This window comes from Dermacentor variabilis, chromosome 2 (genome assembly GCF_050947875.1).
Source record: "Dermacentor variabilis isolate Ectoservices chromosome 2, ASM5094787v1, whole genome shotgun sequence".
NCBI classification, from domain to species: domain Eukaryota; kingdom Metazoa; phylum Arthropoda; class Arachnida; order Ixodida; family Ixodidae; genus Dermacentor; species Dermacentor variabilis.
The window spans coordinates 163,929,537-163,953,682 of NC_134569.1; the positions used below are offsets into that span (position 1 = coordinate 163,929,537).

At 46.4% G+C, this 24,146-nt stretch overlaps 2 long non-coding RNA genes and 1 other non-coding gene across 3 annotated transcripts; 1 reads left to right on the top strand and 2 right to left on the bottom strand.

Moving 5' to 3' along the window:
* Positions 1 to 13,876: 13,876 nt before the first annotated feature.
* On the bottom strand, positions 13,877 to 15,405 carry LOC142571053 (uncharacterized). The gene is made up of 2 exons (XR_012825742.1): positions 15,214 to 15,405; positions 13,877 to 14,009 (listed from the first exon to the last, which is right to left on the bottom strand). It is a non-coding gene; the product is annotated as an uncharacterized LOC142571053 (long non-coding RNA).
* Positions 15,406 to 19,841: 4,436 nt separating this feature from the next.
* On the bottom strand, positions 19,842 to 23,304 carry LOC142572912 (uncharacterized). Its single transcript, XR_012826162.1, has 4 exons — positions 23,277 to 23,304; positions 22,777 to 22,875; positions 22,229 to 22,392; positions 19,842 to 21,776 (listed from the first exon to the last, which is right to left on the bottom strand). It is a non-coding gene; the product is annotated as an uncharacterized LOC142572912 (long non-coding RNA).
* Positions 23,305 to 23,356: 52 nt separating this feature from the next.
* TRNAG-GCC (transfer RNA glycine (anticodon GCC)) lies at positions 23,357 to 23,427 on the top strand. The gene has a single exon. It is a non-coding gene; the product is annotated as a tRNA-Gly (tRNA).
* The last annotated feature ends 719 nt before the right edge of the window (positions 23,428 to 24,146 follow it).

A 24,146-nucleotide genomic window follows, 5' to 3' on the forward strand; every position in this document is an offset into this window, starting at 1 on the left:
AACAGGAAAAAACGACACTCACTGCTAGCAGATAGATGACACTCGCTGCTAGATAGCAGCGAGTGCCGTCTTTTCCTGTTTGTCTTCACTGTGTCCGTGTCAGTGCGCTGCTCCACCAGCAAGTATGATGATCACTCACTAACTAGCCCAACTTTCCACTTTACTGAATATCGGTCACAACCATGCGATAGCACAAGTGGGAACTAAGCTTTAGGATAGTGCCACCATCTCAGCTAGTTTGTCATGATTTTCTTGAATGCACGTTTCTTGTTTACACTTAACAGGCTTTCTATTTTATGAATTCACAGCTTTCATAACATTTACTGCACTAATGAAGGCACAGCGCACATACCACTACTGAAGGAGGTATCTGTACATGTAGAGCAGAGAGAACTTATCAGCAAGTTAAAAAATACACATATAAAAATGCGTCGAACAAAGTACTTCCACACTAGAAGATACGCCACCGACAATACATGCAGCCAGAACATGCTATAAGTACCCTTTGTGGCAAATGGAGACGTGTGAAGCCGAAAACTTACTTGCCTTTGAATATTGACGTAAGGACACTCCAATCAGCACTTCTGTCTTCTGTGTCAGAGGGTAGAATAAGGTAGGAAAGCTGCAAAACGGATGTTGTATGTAGTTGGACATTATGAATGTGCTACTCAAGTTGCACCACACAAAGCCATAGAGCTATTGAATGTCTAACATATTAGAAATATTTTGCCCTGTTCGTTTTGAGCTCTAAATGATAAATGCATGCTGTTTGGACCCACAAATAGTATATATTACACCAAGCACTGCTGTATTCTTACACGCACGCGAGAACAGCATGGCTATGCACAAGTATCTCTTTCCATCCCTGTGAAATGCAGGTGGTGCACATGTGTTGTCAGAATATGTTCAAGTGCATAACTTTCTAGCATTCGAAAATACCTCTGAAATGAAAGGGTTGATCTTCAGCTACGGTGATGTGACATTTTACATTTATAGTGCAAGACTGCATAGATGAACAAGAAGGACACAACACTAATACTTGCATTCACAGTCACAATGCTGGTAGTTTTCTCTCTCTCTCTCTCTATATATATATATATATATATATTGAGAGAGCGACATATTTCACGTACAACGCAAAGAGCTGATGCGACAAAGAGAAGTGTACACCTGAGTATTATGTCGCTTTTCATGGTATCTCAATCTACTTAAAACAGTTTGGACATTGCAAATGTCTTCACACGTTTATAGCTGAAAACCGCAGAGAAAACAACAGAAAACTACCGTAGCTGAGGATCAACCCTTGCATTTCAGAGGTATTTTCGAATGCTAGAAAGTTATGCACTTAAACATAATCTGACAACACATATGCACCACCTGCCTTTCACAGGGATGGAAAGAGATACTTGTGCATAGCCATGCTGTTCTCGCATGCGTGTAAGAATAGAGCAGCGCCTGGTGTGACAGAGTGAACAAGTAGTGAAGAAAGCGGCTGATACTAAGGTGATTCATTTTCATGAGCATTATATCAGGTAGCACAAAAGAGATACATAACATTTGTATGTCGTTTATCCGAGATGAAAGAAACGGTTTAAAGTTACGAGTAAGACAGCTTCGTTCGTAAAATGTCGTATATGCCTGCTAATGTACGGCTTAATTACTTTTTTTTCAGACGATCTAGAACAGCTCTTCAAAACGTGTTCGAAAAGCTGGTCTTAAAATAGGGTTGGGAAAGACACAAATAATCCCTTTGCCGGGGCTCTTCATATATGATTTCTAAGCGCTTTTAAGACATTATCTAAAAGCTGGTTTAGAAGTAGTCTTGAAAGGTTTACGATAATCTGAAGCTCGCTTTCGCGGTTTCCAAATGAGTCGAAGCGTCGGTGTCTAGTGCTACTGAGCTCCTGGCGCAGTGCCAAGCACTGTTGCCCACAGAGGCCGACGCATCCTCGACCAAGTCACCTGAAAAGGCACGTGTCCACGAAAATGAATTCGCAAGGCCGCTTATGGTATGCAGCAACGTTTATAAACAAAATGAGAATGACGTCCCGCTAAGAAATGGGCGCGTCTTGACAATCGGTCAAGCCAGGATTTTTGTGCCAAGAGCACATGAAACGAGCATATAAGAAACCAACACTTTATTGCGAAAATAATACTTATGCAAGGTTTGTGCAAGATATATTACAAATGCAAGGTAAATCGAAATAAAAGCACATCAAGAATCACTAAAGCCACCAGAAAGAACTCTTAATCAACTAGAAATTGATCAACAATGGCTAGAACGTGCATAAACGAAATTCTTAAGTACGCATACAATGAATAACAGCAAGAGCGCGAAGTGTGCTAAAGTTTCTTATTTTGCACAGTAAGAGCACATGCTATCAGATGAACAGACTAGAGTTATTTAAAAATTGATATCACAGCAACTGCAAGAAGCAGAATGAAAATGCGAGATTTAATCGCACGGTATCTGCCTACAAGCTATGTTACCAATAATCTAGAAGCTTGAAAAGAACACAAAAAGGAATAACGACACATACGATCAAAAATCAATCCTGTGATAAAAAACAAACAACGGGAACATGTTAAGCTTAAAAATATTGCCTGTACGGTACATCAAATATAGTAATGGTGACAGAAATAAAACAACCTTAAAACTAAAAAACAATCTCCTGAATGATCATAAAGAATACTCAAATAAGGAAATCTGTGTAACAAGTGAGCAGCACTGTTATGCAGAGTACGGTGAGACTGAGTAACGCTATACATAACTAAAATAATCATAGTACTCTAGTACACGAGAAATGAATGTTCAAGCCTTATTATTACGAAATTGTATAAAGCTGGAAATTTCCCGGCCGCGGCGGCCGCATTTCGATGGTGGCTAAATGCGAAAACACCCATGTACCTAGATTTAGGTGCACGTTAAAGAACCCCAGGTGGTCCAAATTGCTGGAGTGCACCAATACGGCGTGCCTCATTATCAGATAGTAATTTTGGCACGTAAAACCCCATAATTGAATGTTTTGAACCTGGAAATTAACTGGAATGCACAGGAAGCTGCGCTTCAGTAACCAAGGGAGCAATAGTCATAATAAATACGAATACGTTTTATAAACAGTATTGTACAAAAGGCACATATGTATCACTCTCGCAAAAACAGGCATAAGGTCGCAATGAATCATTTGCAAACACATGCATACATTAGTACACCTGCACAGATTTCCAGTCCCCTAAAGTAAATAAAAGAAATTGGCTCGCCATCCCGCCCCTGCCAAAGTAGATGCCCAGCGAAGCTGTTTAATACAACTGCTGTGGGGGTAAGCAGTGCTTTACTGCTTTAGAGTGATGGCAATTTTGACAGCACGCCGCCGCCCGAAGCGGAGCAACACTGAGATCAGGTGCTAGGCTGGCTATTCCATATACGCAAGGCTAGGGACGTCACTTCCCACATCGCAAGCTGCCATCGCCGCGGCAGCTTGCGCAGCAGTAATCGCTATCGGGAAACGTATGCGGGAGCGCTACGTGCTTCGCTGTTACCAGGCGCACCTTATCAATTGTGTCGCTCGGATGCTTGTTTTGCCCTTGTACTTTATTCAAAGGGACGCTGCTCTATATGTTGCACCCGGGCTTTCAAAGAATGCATGCACTGTGCGCTTCACTTTGCTGAAAGCTCTGCCTTACGCGGGGGTACGAGCCATCGCTTCTAGCCCTGCACTGCCGCCGCGATTGGTCCACATTTTTGATAACAGACAGGGACACAAAAATGCCGACCAAGTAGAGGCTAACAGCTTCGCTGTAAAAAGCACTCTGAATGACAAAAACATTTCGCACATAAAGCTCCGAGCCAATGCTTTACCAGTTCACCCTCGCTTTCACATCCAAAAATATTTGGCGCAGAGTCCAGGCAGAGTTCCATTGATGAACAGCTTGGGAGAACACCACTTTGTACTCTACAGTTCCGCTGGCAACGGCACTACCGTATGTGCTGGTACTTGAAATGTCTTCAGTGTAGACATACTTGCTGCACTGGACAGGTATGCCCAGATATTTGCGCTGGTGCTCCATTTCGTCGAAGTGGACGCGACATTTTGCCCTACGCTGGTTGTTGAAATGTTTTGAATGCAGATGCAGTGGCTTCGATCACCAGGACGACTTGCCCAGATACTATATCTGACACATGTATGCGCTCACTCTTCACTTGGTAGCACTGAACTTTAAGTGTTACCACTCAGTGTGCTTGCCAGATAAGTGGGAAGGCCTCACACTCAAATTTTGGCAGCTTCTAATGAAACATATAGCAACACACCTAAGCTACAATGTGAAAGATATGCCAAATTTATGACTCATGAAAGTGGCATGAGCACAAAATAGGCAACTACAACACTGTATCCGGACCATAAAAATGAACACAACCAATGCTAACTATAAAAATGTATCGCGGAAATGGTTTTGAACAAGCTGTTCAATGAAATGAGGTACCCTTCCAAGCGCCTCATCACTAAAGCCCCTAGGCATCACTCGTCGCATCGCCATTACAAGAGCGCCAGCAACGGCTAGCGGATGGTGCGACAGCGCGTGTCCCTCGTGCACGCGCACACGGTAGCGCCCGAGCGCCACCCCCCCCCCCCCTCCGTCCATTGAGAAGTCACGGCGCCGCTCTTGGTGTTCGGGACGCGTGAAAGTGTGTTCGGTGTGGAGACGCGGTTCACTGTTGATAGGCTCCTGTTAACTCTGCTTGCAAATTGCGTGAAAGTGCTTTAGGCTTGAGTTTACGTGCACGAGTTCGCCCACAATAAACCAGTTTAGTGCTTAGAGTGCTACATTTCTGGTGGAGGTGCGGGATATGATTTTGAGTCCTCAGTTCGTAAGAGAGCGGAGCACCGACCCTCAGCGATTGGAATCCAGAGAACTGACTCCAGTACACCAGCGCACAAGCCGCTGCCTCCGAGGAGACCCGCCCGAGTTCGGACTGCCTGTTACTGCGGCAGTGCAGGCAACAGTTCCCAGCGACGGTGCAACCATGACCAGCCGGGTGGCATCGTCTCAGCTCGTCGTGTACCCACCACGTACGCCCGAGTCCTTCCACGGCGACACGTTCGAAGTTGTAGAAGACCGGCGTGAACACTTCGAGCGAGTCGCAGATTTCAACGGCTAGGACAAGGCAAGGAAGCTTCGCAACGTGTACTTCGCGTTAGAAGAGTCAGTGAGGACATGGTACGTGAATCATGAAGCGGCGCTATCTTCATGGGAAGAATTTCTGAGACAGTTGCTTGCCATGTATGCCAGCACCGATCGGCGAGAGAAGGCAGAGCACGCTTTCCAAGCCAGAAACCAGCGCACTAGCGAGAGTGCTCGCAACTGATATGTGAAGAGCTCTCTGCGGCATTACATGGCAATGTTGCATGAACTCTAAGCAGCAAGTGATATGTATTTTTGTATTTTTACCCATCAACTTACTTAATGAACCGACATACCTAAATGCCTAAGAGGTTCCTCCGTTTGACGTACGCTTAAAAAATTTGTTGCACAAGGACCAAGAACAGCGGATGCCCTATTGCACGAAGTGCATGAACAGCGCACAAATCGAAAAAACCACGCGAGCGCTTCCGAAACTTCGTGCGTACACATGACACACGCACGAACTCGGCGACTGCCGAGTTCGAGGCCGCGCAGCGCGGAGACCGGCACCAGTCACAAACAGCAACCAAATAGTTACTGCGTGGAGTAACAGGATATTTTACTCCAAGGGGATTCACGACTCACGAGCGCAGTATCCACTAGTGAGTTGTACGAAGTATATGCGGTATCCGATCACGAACTACAGAAACTATAACAAGGACAAAGCTTCAGAAGCAGCTAAAGATATTGCTAGCATTCCGAGGTGCCGAAGAAAATCGAATTCGGCCGTCTCATATTGGACACAAAGTTCCACTTAAGACCGTGAAATACCAGTCACGTGGGATAAAAGGGGCCAAAATACAATCGAAGCTGAATCGCAAGCGATAATAGCACGGTGTGGTTCACACAATGTATATTAGTGCGCTGTAAGCCAGGGCACGGAAATACGACGGGCACTTCACCTCATGTATTGCGCTACCGTACTCGTGATGAACATTAACAAAGAGTCTGTTTGTCAGTTCTCTTGTCTGCAACATTCTCGCTAAACGAAAGAGTGAAATACCACAGTGAGTAGTGTCTAGAGGATATTGGCAATGTGCGAAGAATTGACATTCCCGCCTTTCTTCGCATCCTGCAAAACTTGCTAGTTTCACACATGACGGCCGATCCCGATGCCAGGCACCCAAAAGTAACATTTCGTCTCTCACTTTCATCTTAATACTGCTCTTAACGCCTTAATAACAACTTCACTGAAAAGGCCCTCACATAACCATAGCGACATGACAATGAGCTTGAAGAGCAAATTAGTGCCCTCCACTCGGCGCTCTCGGATGAAAAACTCAGCTGCTCTTCAAATTAAGATCATACAAACAAACCGCTGCACATGCAGTGCCGAGTAAGACAACATATCACAATACTTACTTGACAAAGGAAAGCGCGACCGAAAACAGTGAGAAACACACGACTGCTCACGCCGAGTACAAGTGCGGAACTATGCACACACCGCTTTCACACGGCAGCCTTGGCCACAGCTCAGCTGCTCTCCAAATTAAATTCATACAAACAAATCGCTGCACACGCGGTGCAAAGTAAGACAACAAAGCACAATACTTGCTTCACAACGGACAGCACAACTGAAAACAATGAGAAACACACGACTGCCCAAACGAGCACAGTTGCGGAACTATACACAGACCGCTTTCACACGCTTGGTCATGTGACCGACGTGACGACGGTATCGTATCGCCGCCTTGCGTAAGGTTGGATTGTGTTGACGGGCTGTTGAAGCGCGGCGGTGTGAGTGCTTCATGCAGTGCTTGGTGTGCGCGTCGGTATGGTGTTCACTATAGCGTCGGCATGTCGTGCGCGTTGCAGTGTTGCCAGGTTTGGCTATATATTGGCGGCGAGGAGTTACGGAGTCGCCATCTGTCGGAAGCGCCTCCCTTGCGTAGTATGAGGGATCACGCGGCGCGCTCCTCATAGGTTTCGCTTACGGCGTTCAAGAAAAACAGCACGCGGCAGCGCTCCTGGACATTTATGTAAGTACTCTCAAAACGAGAGAAACTTTTGACTGTCGATATTTAATAATCTTGGGCAAACTGCAAACACAGAATCATTTACAGACGCTATCTTTTTTACCGAATACACACAGTAAACGCCACTGCGCGCGGTCGCCGCAATGGAGTCTCCCGAAACGGCTTCTTGCATGAAAGGTAGGTAAACGCTGAGAGTAAACCATGTCAAATATGTTCTTATAGTGGGCTGTCTGTATAACCAAATGGGGCATAACAGAATGAAGCCTCAATGCAGCGATCGCACGGGTTCGCAGCGACCGACTGTGCGTCTGCATGCATGTCCGCGCACAATGTTTTGCTTTCGCCGTGAGCGCGTTTTCGCACCGTGCCGCGAGCGTTAGGCTGCAGCATATGAGCATTTGACAGCACACTAGCAACCATTGTGGCGTGGACGCCATCAGAACTGTTCAAAAATAATTTCGTTATAGAGACTTCGACGCCTACGGCGACTGTGATGTGCAGTCGCGACGATTCAATCTATTTTGTCTTCTAAGTTCTTGGACATGCAAATATTATTTCTGAAGTTGCGTCGCACTGTACGTTTATCGGCCTTCTCAGCGTGCGATCCCTCTGATTGTTCGTAATCCAGTGCATTAATTCATAACAGAAACATGATGATGTGTGGTGTTTTGTGGCGCAAGGGCCAGGTTTGGCCAAAGAGCGCCATGACAAGTGGTAATGTTGATGTATTATGGAAGATGTGACTTGGCTGTAAAGTGGCCTAAAATAGTCGCTGTAGAGTGCGTAAAATCTACGTGCTATAAAATTATGGCAATGACTAATGACGAATACTATGAACATTAAAATACATCGTAGAAGCATGATGCATTGTTTAAAATATGCGAGATGTTAAATTGCTTACAGCACTACTGCCTCGCCAGAGCCCTTGAACCACAAGGGCCTAGAGGCATGTGCTATTCAAAATAATTATCACAGCGGCATCCTCTGAAGAGAGGAAGCGCTACGAACGTGTGGGGCTAATAACATGCAATACATCTTTCAAAAAACCTAGGACGACGTTGGTGTCAAAGAGTGGTTCTGGACCAAGTAACATAACAGGATGAAGGGGGATGTGCTGCCGGTATGCTAAGAGAAAATGTTTCTTTCTTTCACATTCGGCTTCCCGACACTCCAGGAGGACGTGGAGGACGGTCAGCCTCTCCCCGCATCTACCACAGGTTGGAGGCTCGTTTCCCGTGAGTAAAAAGTTATGTGTGCCAAAAGTGTGTCCTATTCTTAGACGGCAGAATAGGACATCTGTCCGGCGGGATTTTGTTACAGGAGGCCAGAAACCTAATTGTGGCTTTATTACATGCAGTTTATTACTTATTTATTCGTCCCACCTGCGTTGCCAGTGGTTTCGTAGTTTCCTTCTTAAGAAAGGCTTCAGGTCTGTGACAGGGACCGAAGCAGTAGGATTAACTGCATGCAATGAAATTGATGTGGCCATCTGGTCGGCTAGAACGTTTCCCTCGATGCCCCTATGTCCAGGCACCCAGCATATAATCACATGTTGGTTAGATATATATGCTTCACACAGTGCGGAGTAGAGTTCATTAAATACTGGATTTTTGTGATTACAGAAAGACATCAAGGCCTTCACAACACTGAGGGAGTCCGTATATATAACTGATTTCTGGAGTTGGGATTTATTTATATGCTTTACGGCCGACAGCAGTGCGTAGGCCTCAGCCGTAAAGATACTAGTTTCCGGATTCAGTACGTCGGATTCCGAGAAGGATGGACCGACGACAGAAACATGACCATATCTCATGCCTTTTTTTTTTAATGTGCGTCTTACCGCTCCCTTTCCGTTTCATTGAACTTGCCAGTATCTAGCATCAAGATCATAGACCAAACCGTCATGGCATTAACCGGGCAGCGGGCGCGAGCGAGCGCCTCAGTACGCGTTTTCTGCTACTCACCGAACATCGCAGTCCTTGCGCCGTAGTAGAAATCTTCCTCGCCTCTGTGCTTGCTGCATACCCGAGTTCCAATCGATGGCTGTCTGCCGGTTCTAAGGTTCGCCACCCAAGTGTCACGCAGCTGCTTGCCCTGCGGCTACGTGTGAATAAGGCTGACAACGGGCTCCGTTGCGTACATCCGGCACTGCGGCACCGAGCAGTAGCCTACCATGCTGCACGCCTCCAAAGGCAGCCACTACCTATTACAGTACTTTCAAATGTTGTCAAGCAGACATCCAAGGCGGTAAAGCCTAACCACTTAATCCGAACCGCAGCGCAGCTGGGACTTTAAACTTTCGTCTTCAGCTCGCTTCGGTGCCTCCGAAGCAGCCGACGCGGCCGCTGTGTCCACGTGATCCCTCATGCCACGTCACGCCGACGGTGGCGCCAGCTTTTGCAGTGGTGGAGCTCGAGGCCAATAGCCAAATTGGGTTACAGAAAAAAATGTTTGGCGTCGACTTGGGCGAGTTGCCTGTCCGTTGCCTACAAACTATTTACTAAGGTAATCGCAAATAGAATCAGGAACACCTTAGACTTCTGTCAAGCAAAGGACCAGGCAGGATTCCGTAAAGGCTACTCAACAATAGATCATATTCACACTATCAATCAGGTGATAGAGAAATGTGCGGAATATAACCAACCCTTATATATAGCTTTCATTGATTACGAGAAAGCGTTTGATTCTGTCGAAACCTCAGCAGTCATAGAGGCATTACGAAATCAGGGTGTAGACGAGCCGTATGTAAAAATACTGAAAGATATCTAAAGCGGCTCCACAGCCACCGTAGTCCTCCAGAAAGCAAGCAACAAAATCCCAATAAAGAAAGGCGTCAGGCAGGGAGATACGATATCTCCAATGCTATTCACAGCGTGTTTACAGGAGGTATTCAGAGACCTGGATCGGGAAGAATTGGGGATAAATGTTAATGGAGAATACCTTAGTAACTTGCGATTCGCTGATGATATTGCCTTGCTTAGTAACTCAGGGGACCAATTGCAATGCATGCTCACTGACCTGGAGAGGCAAAGCAGAAAAGTGGGTCTAAAAATTAGTCTGCAGAAAACTAAAGTAATGTTTAACAGTCTCGGAAGAGAACAGCAATTTACAATAGGTAGCGAGGCACTGGAAGTGGTAAGGGAATACATCTACTTAGGGCAGGTAGTGACGGCGGATCCGGATCATGAGACAGAAATAATCAAAAGAATAAGAATGTGCTGGGGTGCGTTTGGCAGGCATTAATCTCAGATCATGAACAGCAGGTTGCCATTATCCCTCAAGAGAAAAGTATATAATAGCTGTGTCTTACCAGTACTCACCTACGGGGCAGAAACCTGGAGGCTTACGAAAGGGGTTCTACTCAAATTGAGGACGACGCAACGAGCTATGGAAAGAAAAATGATAGGTGTAACGTTAAGGGATAAGAAAAGAGCAGATTGGGTGAGGAAACAAACGCGAGTTAATGACATCTTAGTTGAAATCAAGAAAAAGAAATGGGCATGGGCAGGACATGTAATGAGGAGGGAAGATAACCGATGGTCATTAAGGGTTACGGACTGGATCCCAAGGGAAGAGAAGCGTAGCAGGGGGCGGCAGAAAGTTAGGTGGGCGGATGAGATTAAGAAGTTTGCAGGCATGGCATGGCCACTATTAGTACATGACCGGGGTTGTTGGAGAAGTATGGGAGAGGCCTTTGCCCTGCAGTGGGCGTAACCAGGCTGCTGCTGCTGTTGCTGGGCGAGTTGGCTAGGTGGCTATATTTGGGCTACTGAATATCTGCGACTTGGCTTTGTTTGGCCTATAAGTGGCGCCCAAATCCACGCTCCAGAGGTGGCTCTCATCGAGTAGAAACAAATCTCGAAGGCTATGTTTGAGCTGGCTGAGCCGGCAGCGCGGCTGTGCGTGTATGCGTGCGCTAAATGCCCCCCCTGCCCTCAGTGCGCCGTGCTCTGAGCCGATAGCTTTGATCTTTGGTGCACTTAAAATTTACGCCGCGCTTCACCGTGCTTCCATTTGCGCCAGCAACAGCGTTTCATCTTCCGATCACCGGGCATCGGGATGAGCCTGGGTGTAGAGGGTGTTTCACAGTACACTCTACTAACATGGCTATGCTCAAAAACGGAGAGCAATAAAATATGGTGAGGCGATCGTGGCGCCGGCATAAAAGAAGGGAAGCACCGGTAGATGACACGCTCCAGTGTGTTCATGGCCAAGGCTTCTGGTTGAAGTTACTGACCGAGCGCAGCTTTCGACCTAGGGCGCTATTCTGGACATTCCGCCATTTTCTTCGATGCGTGACGTAGACGCGACGCGAATAAAATGGCGCCGATGGCCCTATTTTGCTTTCGTAACGTGACGCCAACTTGACGTTTTGTCTAAGAAACCGAAATGAAGGCGCTGAACGTAAGGTTCTCGGTAAAGCAAAACAATTTTCCTCCAGCGTTAAAATAAAGCAGCTAGCTCAAAGCGCATGATTATTTCGTCAAAAAAGTTTCTCGCTTCCGTCGTCTGCTTCATAAGGTAAGATGCGTGCCCCCGGGAAATGGAATCAGTCATCGCATGTTGGCGCCAACGCGCTTTCCTACCTTGAGACAACATACGCGACCTACCAGTGGTGATGCGCGCGCGTTCTAGGTCACGTTATCGCCATAGAGAAAGAAATCTCAACAAGAGCGGACACTCCCATAGAGCCCAGCGGCCGAATTGACTATAGCACACCAAGCGGATGTTGTTTACTTCTTCCGGTTACGGTTTTGGGCGCGCGCGTTTTGAACACCAGTTGGTACACGCCGCGCCGGCTCCGCTGCTCGGCGCGGCATTCATTTCTTTAACGCGATAGCGTTAAGAGGAAGCTTTAGCTCGAGTGCTCCTATCTAAATACATGTAAAAGGAGAATTCGTTTTTCTCGGCAACCACTGCACCAAATTTGACGAGGTTTGTTGCATTTAAAAGACAAACTTAAGATCTAGTGACTGTTGGTTCTGAATTTTTGAGTTAGATTGTCAATATTTTATTAAAAATTGGCAAAAATCGAAAATTTTCAAAAAACGAAACTATCAAGTTTACAACTCTGTAACTTAACCACTAAAAATGATAATACAATTCTGTGAATTGCACCTAATAGTACATCTAAAGCGGACAAAATTGATATGTTACACATGAATATAAAAAATTTTAATCATAGGGAAACACAACTTTTCCAAAACCGTTGTAACCAACGTAACAAATTCACATAAGATGTAAAATGACATATGGAATTTGTCCGCTTTGAATGATCTAATGAATGTCGTTTACAGAACCGCGATATCAGTTCTTGATGCAAAGCTATGAATTTGTAAACTTCGTGATTCTATTTTTTTCTAACGGTCAAATATTTGAAAATCGTTTTAAGAAACTTCAAGCCCTAAATCGAAATTCCGCTTCCAACAGTCACTAGAATTTAACTTTCTCTTTCAAATGCGACAAATTTCATCAAAATCGGTCCAGGGGTTATCTCATAAAAACGTTTTTGCGTTTTACATGTATTTGAATAGGCCGCGTCAGAGTTGGGCCCGAGCTAAAGCTTCCTCTTAAGGAGCTCGTGTCGCAGAAAAGCCGGTGTCGTCGGCTTCGGCAGCGTTGGCCGTGAGCGATAAATCCCAGCAGGCACTTCATGAAAAAAAAAGAACTTGCAAGATGGGCTGGGTGGGAATCGAACCAGGGTCTCCGGAGTGTGAGACGGAGACGTTACTTACCACTGAGCCACGAGTTTTAACGCGATAGCGTTAAGGAGCTCGTGTCGCAGAAAAGCCGGTGTCGTCGGCGTCGGCGTCCGCGGCATTGGCCGTGAGCGATAAATCACGGCAAGCACTTCATAAATAAAAAGCAACTTCCAAGATGGGCTGGGTGGGAATCGAACCAGGGTCTCCGGAGTGTGAGACGGAGACGTTACCACTGAGCCACGAGTTTTTTTTTTTCTTTATTGCCTCGCTTTTCACAGAGTTTACGAGATCAGAAGAACAGATTAACAAGATAATAGTACCGAGAACCGTCAGCTGTTTGCTGACTACAAGCCATCAGTATTTCGGCATCTGCAACAACATTTCTAATCTTGGAACCCACTCTGGTACGTACGACTGCACCTTCTGCACTTCGACAAAATAGGACACTGATTCGCAAAAATATTCGCGAACCGGTCTAGCGTCAATATCCGCATTGTGTACAGCAGTCCGAGTTCGCCATATACTGTGCAGGCCCAGGAGCATAACCAGATCGAAAGGTACACCATCCAACTCGTGGCTCAGTGGTAACGTCTCCGTCTCACACTGAGCCACGAGTTCGATGCTTCAAAGCGGTACAAAAGCGCCTCTAGTGAACGCGGTGTTGCTTTAGAAACGAGCTGTTTCTAAGGCTCAGGCGTGCGTCGCTTGCTCAGGCGCACATTTCGTTGTCGCGCCGAACGCTGCGTTGCTCGACGCTCACCGCGTCCGATGCGGGGCGCGTAGTCGCTGCGCCGTAGCCCATTGTCTTACACCCCTTGGCGGGTCGAGGGAAACGCTGTTGCGTTCCATTCTTGAAGGCGAAGCTTAAGCGTCCTCCAATTTTTTTTTCGCTTCTGCTGAACCTCGCGTGGCCTTGGCGTGGAATCGTTTCATTATTAAGTGGAAATGATTGCGAGTGACCTTTACAAGACTGCACCGAATCTGTCAGGTGCAATTTCATAAAGAAAATGAAAGACGTTTTCTGAAATGATGAAATGTTTATTTTGCTCTATATAAATGCTCGTTCCGGGCTTCTTCTGCATTCATCCAAAGTTGTGGCACCAGGTAGGCAGCAGTCGTTGCCGTACGATGCTCCACCGGATGCCATCAGCTGAAAGAAAGTAAATTACAAGCATGTATCATTTTGGTATATTGACCTAACAGGAGTATTTCATGTAGAGGCGAAACGTGCGTAAGTGGTGAATGAGCGGCATTACAGATAAATTCACTTTTACGTACATTTCGCAGCAAAGACTCTTCCCAAACAATGCCATAAAATCTGAACATACGATTTTCAAGCACCCCTCCTTTCCCGGGCATTATTTCCTGCACTTTAAGTGCACAAATACACGGGTGACTGCGCGTTTCCAAAACAACTTGGCCTCAGTCGACACGACGGTACGTAAAGTACACAAAGGTGGCTACAACACAGGCTCAGCCAGACCATGTTACACGCTCGCAGAATGCCTTCTAATCGCACTCAAGTCAGACTCGTAGGTGCAAAGCCTGTTTTCAGTCGCTCGGAATACGTAAATGTCATGTTCTTGAGCTCCTCCGTGTTATCTTTTACGCGTCCTGCCGGCGCATTCAACACTCCCGTGTTATCACTCTCGGCAATCGTTCGTCGCGTTTTCGAGAAGCGTGAGTACCGAAATAATGTATATGTTGTTGCAGGGCTATAAAATGCGTCACAAACTTGTCCCACTAAAATTCAGTACACGCAAAACTAACTCACTATGGCCGGCTTGCTTTTTTGCTAACAGCTTCACAACCCCAGGCGCGGCGAGCAAGCCTCAAGATATCCCAAAAAGTTACCAAATAAATTACAATACTTTTTCGGGTCAGAGAATGCGTCACGAACTTCTACCAGTAAGATTCAGTAGTACACGCGAAACTGCGGCACACAGCCGAGCTGCTTTTCGCTAACTTCGCCACTACGCCGAGCGCGGCCACTGTGCTTGAAAAGTACCCCAAAAAGTAGTGAAATTAGTTACAATAATGTCTGGGGTCAGAGCGCCAAAACTTGTCCCGGTAAATTCAGTACACGCGAAACTGCGTCACACGGCCAAGGTGCTTTTCGTCAGAAAGCCAGGTGCGGCGAGCGTGCCCAAAAACTACCGAAATAGGTTATAATTATGCTTGGGCTCATAGAAGGCGTCGAAAACATCTCCCAGTACGAGTAATTAACTCATATTAACTAGACTTGGACTGCGGAGCTGTTTTTCGATAACTGCGTCACTATATAGGTTCAGTTTTGTGCAGTATGCCTAAATGTGCTTGAAGTGCGTCGCAGACTGTCAAACAAAATTCCTCACCTTGCTGTAGTCCAGTAGTACAGCGGTGCCGTGTCGAAATGCAGACGGAACACAAGAGAACGCCAGGAGCCCAAAAAACGGGCTACATCCAAAAGAGGCGAGTCGCCGAGCACGCGAACTTCACATGCGCAGCCGGCCGCGCTCACTCCTGCGGCTTGTCTGACGCATGACGTATGCACGCGCGTCTGGCGTGCCGCTAGCTTGTTGCTAGGCAACGCAACAAAAAGTTGCAAAGTATAAGTTCATTTACACGCAAAACTTTTTCACTTTTAGTGGGAAGGAATAAAAAAAATAAAACGTTGTGTGGAAGTTTATTTCACATTCCTTTTTTCTGATGCTCGCGTCAACTAACGGATGGTGTTGAAACTAGGCGTGACGTGTTTCCTGTTGCCAGTTTTTGATGTGTCCCCTCTTGTTGAATTTCTTTCTCTATGCTGCTAACCGCCGCCGCAGCCACAGTCACATTTTTCTTGATGTGCTCTGCCACCTAACGGAATCGGCGAAGCTCCAAGCTCGGCCGCGAAACGGCTCGAGTGTCCGCTTTTGTCGTTTACTATGTTACTCTATGTCCTAGGTACGTTTTAAGCCTAAGATGCGTCGCGGGTAACCTCGGCGCCAGAACGGAGGGACAACACCAAGCTGAACCTAACCGACATTTGCCGAATTTTCTGCCAGCCGCATGGCGCCTACGTGGCAATTCGTTCGGACCCTTCCTGCACAAATTGCCCCTGCTCCAACGTCAACGCATAGAGAAAGAAACTGCCAACGTAGAACATATTGACACGTGTACTTGTTTATCTGTATCGGGTGACCGCGTTTCACCCCCTAACAAATGTTATTGCACAGCGCAGGACGTGGTTGCGCTGCGCTGTGCAATAACATTTTCGGAAGTTTCTCAAAAATTATCGATTGTCCTATCCGCTGTCTGTTGTCACCGAACCTTGTGTAATCTGATTTCATCGCGCGACGTGAATGATGTAGAACTTTCCGGAAGACACGCGGGTACCAGCGATTACTCTGGAACTTTCGGTGACTGATGTATAAAAGCCGACGCGCTTGACCCGCTGATCAGATTTTCGACGATCGCCGAGTGTGTTCGCCGCTATCGTTGTTGTTTGAGTGTAGCCTGCTTTTGAGCGCACAAGTTTGCCGAATAAGACGCTAGTTTCATTATTCACAGTTTTGCTGCCTTCTTCACCGTCACTACTGCGTGACAATATCCTCTTCCGTTGCCCCACAGCCATCCGTTCCCTGCACAACTCCAAACCCTCCTCCTGTTTTTGCTATCGCTACCCGTATCAAATGCCGCCGTCGAACGAGTGTTCAGCCAGGTCTCGCTCACTAAACCGACCTTCGGAATATAATGTCGAACGAGACATTGGTGCCGCTCCTCCACGTGATGTTTGGCCTGGCCAGGAAGGGAGGCTGCTGCAAGGATTTTAAACCGGGCGAAGGATTTTTGTCCCGTTTTAGCGCTGACATATTGTACGGACCGAGCAGTACCACTTCGCAATGAGCTCGTGATGCTCAATCATAGCATACTTTTTATATCTATATAGCGTGCTATATTTTGTACCAACCGCCATCTATTATGTTCGACTTTGTCGTGCAATTTTCTTTAGCTTTTCGTTTAGTGTATTGTGCGGTGTTAAGCGAAATTATCACGAGCTGTAAGTTAATAATGAACGCCTGAACGGTGCCATTGCTTAGCGCGTTTAGTGCGCGGTGGTATTTGTGTGTCGTTCTTTTCGTGAGTTTTTGGTCCTCTTGGAAAAATAAAACAGTGCATTTGCCTTATCATGAATTTACCAGCATGCCAGCGTTTCTGCACGTCTTGCGCTTGTGCAGCATCTGTTTTCCTTGCCGCATGGCCTCCGCGACGATCCGCGCGGATGTCATGAGTGGACATGCGTGGAAAAACTAATATGGAGGTATTCTTGCCGAAAATTAATTCAATATGCTTAAGAAGTGACTTCAGAAAAAGACAAAGCTTTTTGGCCACTTTTGGGCTACTCAAAAGTTTCGCTTTTGGTTACATTTGGGCTACTGCTGAGGCCAATTTGGCTACCTGTGGTTGGAGCGATCTGGCAACCCTGGGAATTTCCCCGCCGTTTGTTTGCAATTGAAAATGGCTGTCTTCTTGATAGCGTTGGCGGCGGCGGCTCGTGAGCTCGGGCTCAGGAGGGGGGAGCCCGAGGATGCGTTTGACATGCCAGACGACCTGTTTCGGCGACACTTTCGCCTGAAGAAAGAAACTGTGCGGTGGTTGTGCGACGAAGTGGCGGACGAACTCGGAGGCGTGACAACAACAGCGCTGTCGGTGGAACGACAAGTGTTGTGTGCGTTGCGGTTCTTCGCGACGGGCAGCTTTCAAGCTTCGGTAGGGAGCGAGGAGGCGATCGGCGTGACCCAGCCTGGGGTCAGGAAGTGTGTGCGACGCGTGGCGGAGGCAATCGTCCACGCCGGGACCCGCAACAAGTGGGTCCATTTCCCGAGGACGTCGAAGGAGAAGGCGGCCGTGAAGGAAGGGTTCCTTGGACGCGGCGCCATTCCCGGCGTCATCGGATGCGTGGACGGCAGCCTTATCGCCATCATCGCACCGAAGGGCGAGCAGAAGGCGGCATTCATGTGCCGCGAAGGCTACTACGCCCTCAACACAATGTTCGTAAGTATCTTAATTTTTGTCGAATTGGCCCGTCATCGAAACGCGTGGCTTATGCTGTGCGCGCTCTCGTCAGATCTGTGACGCAGGCATGAGGATTCTCGCCATCGACCCTATGCGACCGGGGTCAGACCACGACGCCTATATCTGGACAACCACGTGGTTGCGTCGTCGGTTCCAGGATGGACGTATTGCCAAAGCCGGCGAGCACCTCCTCGGTGAGCACCGGGAAAACTTTTATACAGTTGTAATTCTGGCAGCATGCAGTAATGTGTGCTCGCGCCGTAAGAGAATATTGAAGCCCGTACCGCTTATGTTATAGTAGGTTATTAAGTATAGGCGAGATGTAGAAAAATTTTCAATGGCATCTGCGCGAAACAAAGTGACAACACACCTGCGGTGTACTTTAGGCTAATTTTTAATGTGTGCACAGTGCACGTGTGTTGTCACGTTCTTTTATTACACTGATATTCATTTATGAATAAAAACCGCACAACTCGCACAAATAGCTGTCTTGCTGCAAATAGGGATGCTGCTATGTCCCAGCTATTGTTATCTGTGATTACAGCTGCGTCAGGTGCTCAGCCTGTACATTCCTTTATTGCAGCCTTTCTGTAGTAGGTGTATGTTACATGACCGAGGCATCGCTTGCTCAACTTTGTGCAGATGATTTAATACCATTTTTTATGATCATGCAGGTGACAGCGACTACCCCCTGGAACCATGGCTGCTGACTCCGGTCCCAGGCCGCCCTCCCATGCACACAGCAGAAGGCAGGTACAACACTGCACATGCCGCCATGCGGTCCGTAGTGGAGCGGTGCATTGGGCTTCTTAAGAGCCGCTTCCGCTGCCTTCAGCGGTACCGCGTCCTCCACTACAAACCAGACCATGCTGCCTGCATCATTGCAGCATGTGCAGTGTTGCACAACTTGTGTCTTGATGAAGGTGATGACGTGTTTGATGATGTCAGTGATGACAGCAGCAGCAGCAGCAGTGACGATGAAAATGGCAGCCCCTTCCCACAGAGAGTTCCCCAAGTGAGGACAGCGCGTATAATGTATCTGAAAGGCTGTGCTGCCCGGGAAAATGTTATTAGATCATTTGGCACAACACGGCAGCAGCACCAGCACTACCTTCAAAGGGTGCGAAGGCGGCTGCGTCGACAGCAGCGCCGACAGCAGCGATAAACATATGCCTGACACTGCAGGCAGATGTTTATTGCTGCTGTCTATACGCCTAATAGAGAGCAGACACCAGTGTGAAGAAATGTGCCCACTTAGTGGATAGCGTGCTGTTTTTTTTTAAAATATAATTGCTCAATCATAACCAGCGTTTTCACGTATCCTGTGCCAGTGAGCTCTCACTACCGGAGATGATTGCATCATTCCACTGTGACACTACATAAGAGCCTTTCATTTAGTACCTGTGGATAGAACACTTTGTGTTCATCAGCAGAATGTTGTAGGTAGTCACTTCTCTGGGCAGCTGGGGTTTGCCAAATGATTTGCTGCTGCTACTGTTGCTTCTGTCATCACATACACTGTCACTGCCATCTGCACTGTGCATGGGAGGATATTGGTCTTCGTCTCCTCGCTTCCTATTTGGGCTGCTGCCAAGCACAACACTTCTCGCTCCACCTTATAGGCCCTGCGCTGTTTTGCCACACAGCCACCGCACAGTTCCTTGACATAAGGCCAAGTTATGCCGAAAACGATTGCATGGCATGTCAAGTGCGTTATTCTCCCTTGGGAGAGTGTACATATGTAAATAGTTCTGAAATTGAAGGAACACGAATTGTAAATATTCATTTCAAGTGCCAGTTGCATAGTTGAAAATCCTTTATTTATATCTACAGTGTAAATAAAAGAATGTTATAGATCTTCAGTGCCATCCTTTATAAAAGCAAATGACAGACAAGTACGCAGAGCATGACTTCGTGGTGATAAAATAGCAGTGTGATATTCACTACATGGGACCCAGTACACTACCAATGGGCCGTTGGCAGATATTAAGTCACATAAATATGATGCGAGCATAATTATGTTTTTTAAGCTCATGCACAACCATTCATCTTTATCCAGCAACTTCACAGCAAGAAAGATGTGTCTTGTCTGTTATGTAGTCAACATGTTTGTAGCACAAAATAGAATTTATCTTCAATGACTAGTGTCATAATAAGATCAGTATATAAAGATTAATGTGCAGAAGACAAAGATAATGATACATAACGTGGCAAAGGAACAAGAGTTCAAGATTGCAAGTCAGCCTATAGAGTCTGTGCAGGAGTGTGTTTACGTAGTTCAACTAATCACAGGGAAACCTGATCATGAGAAGGAAATTCACAGAAGAATAAAAATGGCTTGGATCACATACGGCAGGCGTCATGAGCTCCTGACTGGGAGCTTGCCGTTATCATTGAAAAGGAAAGTATACAATCAGTGTATTTTGCCTGTGCAGAGACTTGGAGGCTAACAAAGAAGCTTGAGAACAACTTAAGGACCGTGCAAAGCGCTATGAAATGAAGAATGCTACGCATAACTTTGAGAGACAGAAAGAGAATGATTTGGCTTAGAGAGCAAATGGGTATAGAGGATAGCAAATGGGTATAGACGATATTCCAATAGACATTAAGAGAAAAAAATGGCGCTGGGCAGGTCATGTAATGCGCAGACTAGATAACCGTTGGACCATTAGGGTGACAGAATGGATACCAAAGAAGGGAAGTGCAGTAGAGGATGGCAGAAGACTAGATGGTGCGATGAAATTAGGAAATTTGCGGGTGCTAGTTGGAATTGGTTGGCACAGGACGGGTAATTGGAGATCGCAGGGAGAGGCCTTCGTCCTGCAGTGGACATGAATAGGCTGATGATGATGATGATAAAACAGCAGTCGCATGCTTTTAAAGAACGACAGAAGTGACAAAATGCTTGACACTTCAACAGTCTTTCATAACAACGGCTGCCAGGGCAGCCTGTCAGTGAATGTCAAAATAGTGGCCACATCTATGGCCACGTTATGTATATCACAAACTGTTCTCAACTACATTGGGGACTAGATTGTATTGCTGTCATAGATAAGGACACCTGAAATATCACAATGACTAACACAAGTAACAGGCGCTTGGGGTTAAAAAAAATTCCAATTCAGCCACCTTGCCTTCCGTAGGCACGATAGGTTTAACATTACAAACATGACATACATATGGCATGAAAATTCAAGCAAGAGATTTCAATTCCAATTATCACAGCATTCTAGTTAAATACACCCATAGTGTACGAGACAATTAAGTTGACATAAAAGTGATTGCACTATTTTCCTTGGAAAATAGTGCACATTGAAACATCGCAGAAACGGCAAAAGGAAAGTAAACAACACCTAACAAAAATATTGAAAGAACTCGACATAATTTATAATGCTTCACGTGGACAAACTTGCACTGCAAGTAATAATACACAGGAAAAAAATGAACTTGTGTGAAAAATATGACATAGGGACAGAAATGTACAGAAAACAATTGTATTGTCCTTAAATGCTAGATACCAAAAAAATGTGCATTCATGTTTCAAGTGACATCACAGAACTATCAGTTCTTGCTGTCATGGTCACACATGACCTGCACACCATTTCAAAAGGCTGGCTACAACTCGTCACAACAGCATGTGAGGACATGTGGGAACCACCACCAAATGCTGCAGCAGTCATTTGAACGGAAAGATAGGCAACACTTGTACCTGTTCGCACTAAAGGATGATATGGGGATGGGGGGAAAAAACTATCCCTCATTGCTGAGGCAGCTCGCAGAGGCCATGCACCAGGGCAGCCAGGAGCTGGCACAGCGTGGTTGCGATGAGGCCAGTGGCCTCCCACAAACCCCGCATCTCCGCTACCAGCTGATGATGCTGCGAAACGAATTCACTTACTTCCGCTACAGGTTATGCAATGTATATGTTTGTTTCGCACTGTTTGCAAGCGTTATAGTTTCAGCAAGGTTGCTCTCGAGGGCAGTGAGATCATATGTAAGTGACATGAGAAATGGCCGTGCAAACAGATGCGGTCTGTTACGTTAAAAACATGTTAAAAGTAGCAAATCCTACCAAACCACCTCTGCCTGTAAGAAGGCAGTGATGGTGACTAGTTGAATTAATATACAACAGATGATCACACTGTGGTGATACATTCAACCATAGAAATGTTTTGTAAGTTACTGTGTGTTAAAGAACTCCTCAAAGGAGATATATAAACGTGCATGTGCCAATGAGTACAGATGCCTCTCATGTATAATCTGGTTGTAATGTACATTACCATGCACACTAATCCCCTCTTAAACATGACCTGCTCAAGTTGCACGTACCTGCCTATTTTGCCGCAGCAGCAGCTGGTGGAAGCTGGCGGCCTCCGCGTTTGCAGCCTCGGCCAGCTGGCCCTGCCGCGCATACTCGTCAGCTGCTTTGCAGGCTGCATCTTCAAGTGGCTGTTGCCGAGGTGTTCTGCGGGGCTGCTGCTGAGTTGATGGTCCTTGAAGATAATATCAGTAAACAGGATTTAAAAAAGCTTGCTCCGTCCTGCGTAGAGATTTTACTGGTTCATTATCAGGTGGAAGCCCAGAAAAGTAATTCCAGCCACAAACCGTTCACAAAATGAACACTAAATTGGCATAGACAAAAAGACACCACAGCATTATAAAATGCTACAGTGATAGCAATTTCAGCTTGTATGCTGCAGAAGCTGCATACCAAATGGTATTAATAGTCAAACAGAATAGTTCCATTTTGCAGTGACATATAGGCAGGCACTTTTTCTTTGCAGTTAAGTAGAGAAATACATAACTTCTGTTTAAAAGGTCCTAACAGACTTTGTTGCTTTAAGTGATTTGTTCGCATTGGCAGTTAAGTGCCTTACGTCCAGTGCCACTCGTGCCCGGCTCTGTGCCAACGGACACGTCGGCAGCTGCTGAGGGAGCAGGGGCCACGGGAACAGGATGCTCTCAGTAGAGCTGACCTGCTGGAACAATAAAGTACAGTAGACATAATGTGATTACGTTCCATCAACTGTTTGCAAAGTCTATTTAATTTATAGTAAAAAACAAGCAAAACATCCTTCCGGCAACGATAGAGGCTGCTGATTGGACAGACGGTAAAACGTCGCAGGTTCCCGCCCCCGTACGCATAAACAGCCGCGTCACTTTGACGTGCGCAGTTTGGAATAATTACCGTTTGGAACAGAGTTACATAATCGCTAGTTAGCACCACTTTTCAGCCCACGATTTCAAATTGAGCGCTCAGCATTGCTGTTGCAGCGCCCCTCTGGAGGTGTCATCACAGGTATAGAGGCTAGAAAGTTCTATATATCACAGTTGTCCTAGCTGTTTTGCGGCGTGTTTAGAAAAAGAAGAGGCGAACCGACAAGCCGGCGACTGTTCACCGCGAGCGCACGCTGGGAATTCCAATGATACCGCCTTGAAAGTACTGCATTCTTGTCAGCGTCGGTGGTTCAGTGGTAGAATACTCGCCTGCCACGCGGGTGGCCCGGGTTCGATTCCCGGCCGACGCAGTTTTTTTTTTTTTATATATATACATAAAATCACTATTTTTTTTTTTTCGCAGCATGACAATGGCTCTCTATAATAGCACTTAAATACGTATTATCATTGCGTATCTTCCGTGATTGGCTTCGCGGCAGTCACAGGATTTATTGCACACTGCCTTGCGTACTAATTGGCTGAAATAGCACACCCCCCTCCTTGCGCTTACTTGTGGTGCCCCATTTTATCCTATACAACAGTATTACCGCATGGATCGTGACATACGTTGTCGCGAACGGTGTGCTGATGGAAAAAAAATCGTCTCTTATTCCTTCCTGCACTGCGTGTCATCATAAAGGGCCTAATTTATGTTCACAGCAGGGACGACGGCCTGTCCCAGCGATCTGCAGGTAAAGTCCGGTGACTCCGTCCCATGCCTGTACATTGCCTAATGTCATCTCATCACCTAATATATCTCTTGCGCACTCGACAACATTTCCATTCGCTTGGAAACAAATCCGTTGCTCTCAGTAACAGATCATATGTTCTCCGTTGCATTCCTCCCAACTACGTTTCTTCCTAAAGTTTTACGTCGGTGCCAACTCTGATTCCTCTATTCAAATACATGTAAAATGCAGAAATTCTCTCATTAGAGATTGCCGAACCAATATGAATGAAATGCTTCGCATTTACGAAGAAACTCGGGAGCTCCTACAATAAATACATCGGAACGGAGAGATCTTGTTGC